This window comes from Prunus dulcis, unplaced genomic scaffold, assembly GCF_902201215.1.
Source record: "Prunus dulcis unplaced genomic scaffold, ALMONDv2, whole genome shotgun sequence".
NCBI lineage: Eukaryota > Viridiplantae > Streptophyta > Magnoliopsida > Rosales > Rosaceae > Prunus > Prunus dulcis.
In genome coordinates this window covers 15,098-21,492 of record NW_023010188.1, presented here as the reverse complement: position 1 = coordinate 21,492, position 6,395 = coordinate 15,098, and the positions used below count along the sequence as shown (strand labels likewise).

Below are 6,395 nucleotides of genomic sequence, written 5' to 3'. Positions count from 1 at the left end.
TTATTTATTTATTTATTTAAATATAAACATATATATTTTCGGGTCAAGTTTGGGGATGGGGACGCCAATACCATCCCCTACCTATACCCATTGGGGATTTTTCAAGTTCGGGGATCCCTGTAGCCGATACTCATTGGGCCCTGAAATCTCCCCATGTTAGGGTCAGGGGACCCACTCCCGCGGGGATTTTTGCCTTCCCTAGTAAGAACCGCCATTCTCAAGCTGAGTAAGTTGAATAGTTTTTAAAGATGTATGTACATAATCTTGCTAATATGATAGCAAGGAAGGTTTTAATTTGTTTGTTCTAATCATCAGGTCTGGTCCTGAACAGGGGTAGTCAGTGCGACCGCCCTGGGCCCATTATTTAGGGGGGGCCCAAAAAAAAATTAGTAAATATTATATTAGATTATTATAACTAATAACTGATTTAATATATTGAAAAAAAAAAAAAAAAACAACAATCTGGTTTGTTCCACTCCTCAAGAAGAAGAACGCTTTTGTGCACCCATTCCACTCCTCCAGGTCACTTTTACTTCTTCTTCTTCTTCTTCTTCTTCTACTTTTCCTTCTTTCTCTTCTTCTACAGAGTTTTGAATCCTCTCCTAAGCCTCATCTAAGCTAGTCCTTGTGATTCATGAATCCTCTCCTAAGCCTCATCTAAGTTGGTCCTTATGAATCCTCTTCTTTTAGTTATAGGTTAATTTTTGCGCATCACCTCCGCTTCCTTTTGAATCCTCTTCATCTCATCTCATCTCATCTAAGCCTCTCCGACTAGTTACAGAGTTGTGAATCCCTAAATTAAATTTTCTGTTGGTAAGTTGGGGAGATTCCAAAATTCAAAGTGTGGGCTTTTATTCAATGCAAAATTGGTCCTTGTAGATATCAATTGAAGGTAATTTTTTATGATTTGATATCAATTGAAAAGAAAAATATGATTTTTTTTTGTTTTTGGTTATTTTTTTTTGTTTTTGTTTGTAGATTTGTGAACTCATGCAGTTACACATTCTCTTTTCAGGAATTCTTTTAAGCTCTAATTGATTGCAAATTTGGAAATATCAAGTTTGTTTCCGTGGAGGGGGATTTCTCAAAGGGGGATTTCTCAAATTCCAGGTTATATTGTTCTTTGTTTATTCTTTGAAGTACTAAAATTGCATTGGCTTTCTTTGTATTGTTTTTGTTTTCAAGTAACAATGTTCCCTAAAAACACCCATCTGGAAGTCAAAAAAGAAAAAGAAAAGACAAATAGAAGAATTAACTTAATCTCAAAAGTGAGCTTTGGATAAATTTTTTTAAAACAAAACAAGTAGTTCACTTGATAACTCAACTAAAGATTGAGTCAATGAATCTGAGCAGCAAAATCATGTTGAAGAATTTGTAGGAATTGATAATGATTTAGTCAATGAATCTAAACAAGAAAATCATGTGGAAGAATTAGTAGGAACTAAGAATGATTTTAATGCATAGGTAGGTGACTTAGGTGAAGATGAACAGGTTGAGAATGAAGATTTTGATCATCTTTGTAATAATGAAGACACTGAACCTAAGGGAGTTGAACCAAGTTTTCCTTTAAATATTTTTTATCCTAGAATTTGGGATAATCTAGATGAAAAAATGAGAGCTTTACTTGTGGAAAAAGGTCATGCAAGAGATAATAATATCAAATTTCCCAGGGATGAAAACTTTAGACATTTGTCCTTGACTTATTACATGAGAAAGTTACCAAATGGAGAGACTCATGACAGAAAATGGCTAGTATACTCAAAGGAATTGGATAAGGTATTTTGTTTTTGCTGTAAGCTGTTAAAGACAATGTGTTGCAAAAGCCAATTAGCAAACCAAGGACTTAGACCCAGTTTGGGATTGCTGTCAATTTTAGAAAAAGTTGTTTATGCTGTGCTTTGAAAATAATTAACTGTAAAGTAAAGCAGCTTCATGTTTGGTAAACAATATTTTTGAAGTGTTGTTAGTACAAAAAGCAGTGTCAAAACCGTTTGGTAAATTTTAACATAAAATTGTTGTAACTGTGAATAATGACTAAAATAGACATGATGTTAACAGTGTTATGTACTAATCATGTGGTGGTAGTGGTAGTGATGGAGTGGAGGTGGTGGTGGTGATGAAGGTGGAGTTGGTGGTTGTGGTAGTGGTGATGGTGGTGGTGGTGGTGGTGGTAATGGCATCATGGTAGTGGTTGTGGTGTTGGTTGTGGAGATGGTGGTGGAGGTAGAGGTGAAGGTTTTAGAGGAGGAGATGGTTGTGGTGGTAATGCTGGTGGTGGTGGTGTTGGTGGTGAAGGTGGAGGTGGAGGTGGAGGTGGAGGTGGAGGTGGAGGAGGAGGAGGTGGTGGTGGTGGTGGTGGTGGTGCAGGTGAAGGTGGAGGAGGTGGTGGTGCAGGTGGAGGAGGTGGTGGTGAAAGTGGTGGAGGAGGTGGTGGTTGTGGTGGTGGTGGTGGTGGTAGTGGCGGTGGTTATGGAGGTAGTGAATATGGTGGTACAAGTGGTGGAGTTGGTTGTAGAAGTAGAGGTGGTGTCATTTTTAAAAATGAATGATGGTATTTTGGGAATTAAAAAAATTAATTAAAGATTCATCTCTGCTTCTTTTGAAAGCAGCTTTGAAAAGTAACCCAGATCCTGCTTTTAAAAGCTGCTGTCAAAAGGCCACTGCTTTTAAAATAATCAGGATATTTTATTTTTACCGAACACCTTAAACTGCTTAACTTTAAAATGAAGCAGGTTTTTGGCTAAAAAAAGCAATCCCAAATAGGACCTTAGAGATTAGAAACATCTTAGTGAGAGGCTTAAACAACATGAAAACAGTATTGAACACATAATTAACATGAGTTCTTGGATTGAATTACATAACAGATCGAAAAAAAAAGAAGAAACAATTGATAAAGGCATGCAAGAACAAATTAGGAGAGAGAAGGAACACTGAAAACATGTTTTGGTAAGAATAATTTCTGTTGTCAAATGTCTTGCTAAAAATAATATTGCATTCCATGGAACAAAAGAGAGAATTTATGAAGAAAATAAGGTCATTTTTTAGGTATATTGAAAATGGTTGCAAAATTTGATCCAATAATGCGAGAACATTTTTGACGAATTCAAAATGATGAGATTCACTATCACTATCTAAGTCATAAGATTCAAAATGAGCTGATAGCTTTGCTGGCTTCAAAATTCAGAAGTGCAATAATTGAGAAAATCAAACAAGCAAAATATTTTTCAGTGATACTTGATTGCACTCCTGATTCGAGTCACAAGGAACAAATGACTTTGATAATACGGTGTGTGGATGTGTCAAGGAGTCCAATGAAAATAGAAGAGTACTTTTTAGAGTTTTTAATTGTGAAAGATACATCAGGATTAGGACTTTTTAATGAATTTCAATCTGTCCTAGAGTCCCTTGGTCTTAAAATTGATGATGTTAGAGGACAGGGTTGTGATAATGGCTCTAATATGAAAGGAAAACATCAAGGTGTACAAAGAAGATTACTTGAAATAAATCCTAGAGCTTTGTTCATGCCATGTGATTCTCATTCTCTGAATTTAACACTATGTAATATGGCAAACTGTTGTGTGAAAGCGAAATCCTTTTTTGGGGTGGTTCAACGCATTTATTATGTTTTTGCTAATTCTACAAAGCGTTGGAAGATTTTACAAGATCATGTAGATGGTTTAACTCTCAAAACATTATCAACTACGCGTTGGGAAAGTCGTGTAGAGAGTGTTAAAGCAATAAGATTCCAAGCTGCTCAAATAAAAGAAGCTTTATTTAAAGTAGCAGAAACTAGTGAAGATGCTAAAAAGTGAAGCTGAAAGTTTAGCAACACATGAACTGGAAAATTTTGAGTTTTTATTAGACATGATATTTTGTTGAAAATTAACTTAGTCACCAAAAAGTTACAATCTAAAGATATGTGCATTAATGCTACTTTAAAAAAATTTGAAGGGGCTCATTTCTTTTTTTGAGAATTATAGAGAAAATGGATTTGCATCTGCTATGATTGAAGCTAAAACTATTGCTTGTGATAGGGGGATTGAACCTGAATTCCCTAAAAAACGTCAAAGTCATAGAAAGAAACAATTTGATGAGAATGCCAATGGTGAGATAGTACAATCAGTTGAAGAATCATTTAGAGTCAATTATTTTCATCTGTGTAGTGGATATGGCTCTTTCTTCATTAAGGGGTAAATTTGAAAAATTGCAAACATATAATGGTATTTTTGGGTTCTTGTTTAATTCAAAGAAGTTAACTTCATTGGGTGATGAGGAATTGAAAAATTGTTGTGTGAAGCTAGAAACTACTTTAAGAAATGGTGAGTCTTCTGATGTTGATGCAATTGATTTGTTTCCAGAGTTACAGGTGCTGCAATATATTTTACCATCAACAGTAAACACAACACTTGAAATTGTAGAGTTTGTAAAAGATAGGGATTGTTTTCCAAATGTTTTGATTGCCTATAGAATACTATTGACTGTACCTGTGATTGTAGTATCTGCAGAAAGAAGCTTTTCTAAATTAAAATTATTGAAATCTTACTTGAGCTCTACCATGTCACAAGAAAGGCCAAATGGGCTAGCAATCCTATCCATTGAAAATGAGATGTCAGAAAAGCTTGAATTTGAAAGCATCAATGAGGATTTTGCTTCTCAAAATGCATGAAGAAAATCATTTAAATAATACTTTTTAAGTTGTAATTTTGTTGTTTTTCACCTTATCTTGCAGGTGGTATGTTGATATTTTGCTGGTTGTTGAGGATGCAAAGCGATTTCAAGTAGGCTGTTATTGTTTGCTTTGGCTATTGAGGAAGAAAATACATTTTTGTTTTGCTGGTTGCTGAGGATGCAAAGAGATTCAAGTAGGCTGCTACAATTTGCTTTGGCTATTGAGGATGTAAAGACATTTTTGTTTTGCTGGTTGCTAAGGATGCAAAGGGATTTCAAATAGATTGATGTTGTTTTGCTTCGGCTATTTAGCATGTAGAGAAATTTTTTTTGAAAGATTCACTATTATACCCAATATATGGGTCCAAATGATAAAAAAACCCTATATGAAATGGACTTTAGAAACACACACAAAGCCCATTTACAACATAACAAAGAGGCTTTAACTTCTTATAAATTGCAAAATTGCCATCAATTTCTTAAAACAAGCCCAACCCCAAAATCTCATAAAAATACCCAAAACACTTAATAAGACATCAAAGTAATTTAATAATCAATATTAAATTCAATAAGGCCAGCTGTCATTTCTTGGATTTTTTTTTGGGTTTATTTTTAGAAATTCAATAGTGTAGGGTTTATTTATAATATTAGTGCTAAGAATGGGTATATCACTAAATATCTCCTCTCTTTTTTGGCTAGTTGCTTGTTGCTTGTTGCTGGATGAAAAAGAACTTATTGAATTGTTATAAGTATTTATCTTGTTTATATATTGTAGCCTTTTATTCTAAATTTTTATATTTTGAAGTTTGAATCGATACAATTTATTTGGCTTGAATGTTAAATTTTTAGTAAATTTGGACGAGTTAGATCTTGGTTGAAAAATAAGAGTGAGTTCACTACTAAGTTTATATATATATATATATATATATATATATATATATATATATATATGGGCCTAATTTTCACTTTTGCCGTGGGCCTTAAAAAATTCAGGACCGGCACCGCTAAACATAATCTTACTTAGGTATTTTATATACTTATATTTTTCATTTCGTCCTTCCTAACTTTACAATTCTAACTTCGCCCCTTCTTCTTTGCGCTCACTTCCACTCGACCACATCAAGAGCCTCTGCAACTCTCCTAATTTCATGATGTCTTTATTGGGTTAGTTATTGTTGGGCTGATGAGGCTCCACACTCAACTGCGTGAACGTAAGCAGACGATGGTGATTGTTATTGGGTTAGGTGCCATATATATTACTAGACAATGGTCTCCAACCGCTCCCGTGAACTTATTTGCATCACCCATTAATGCCAATCCCCAATCCTTTATGGATCAAAATTGACTCTCTTTAATGCAACAGCCTGTAACACAATGACCTGCTTTGCTTGGGAGTTTTCTGCTCAAAATCAAATGAAATTTGTAACATAATGAGAGGGCACAGATACAGTAATTTCTCATTTCAATTTCAAAATTGACTCTCCACCTTTTTTACATTTTACTGTGAGTCATAATAATCTCATTCAATGCTATGTGAGTCATGATAATCTCATTCAATGAAACACATGTAGATTACGTTAATTGACTAGGACAGTGAACCCGATGCCTTTCATCCAAGTTCTTAAATTAGATTGCTGGTATAAAAAATAATCTCATTCAATGACTCGGATCTAACAATTTGTCACTCTATAAATGCCTAATCAAAGTCTGACATCAAACAATGACAA

At 34.4% G+C, this 6,395-nt stretch overlaps 1 pseudogene; it reads left to right on the top strand.

Moving 5' to 3' along the window:
• The first annotated feature begins 2,181 nt into the window (after positions 1-2,181).
• On the top strand, positions 2,182-3,812 carry LOC117613155 (annotated as a pseudogene).
• The last annotated feature ends 2,583 nt before the right edge of the window (positions 3,813-6,395 follow it).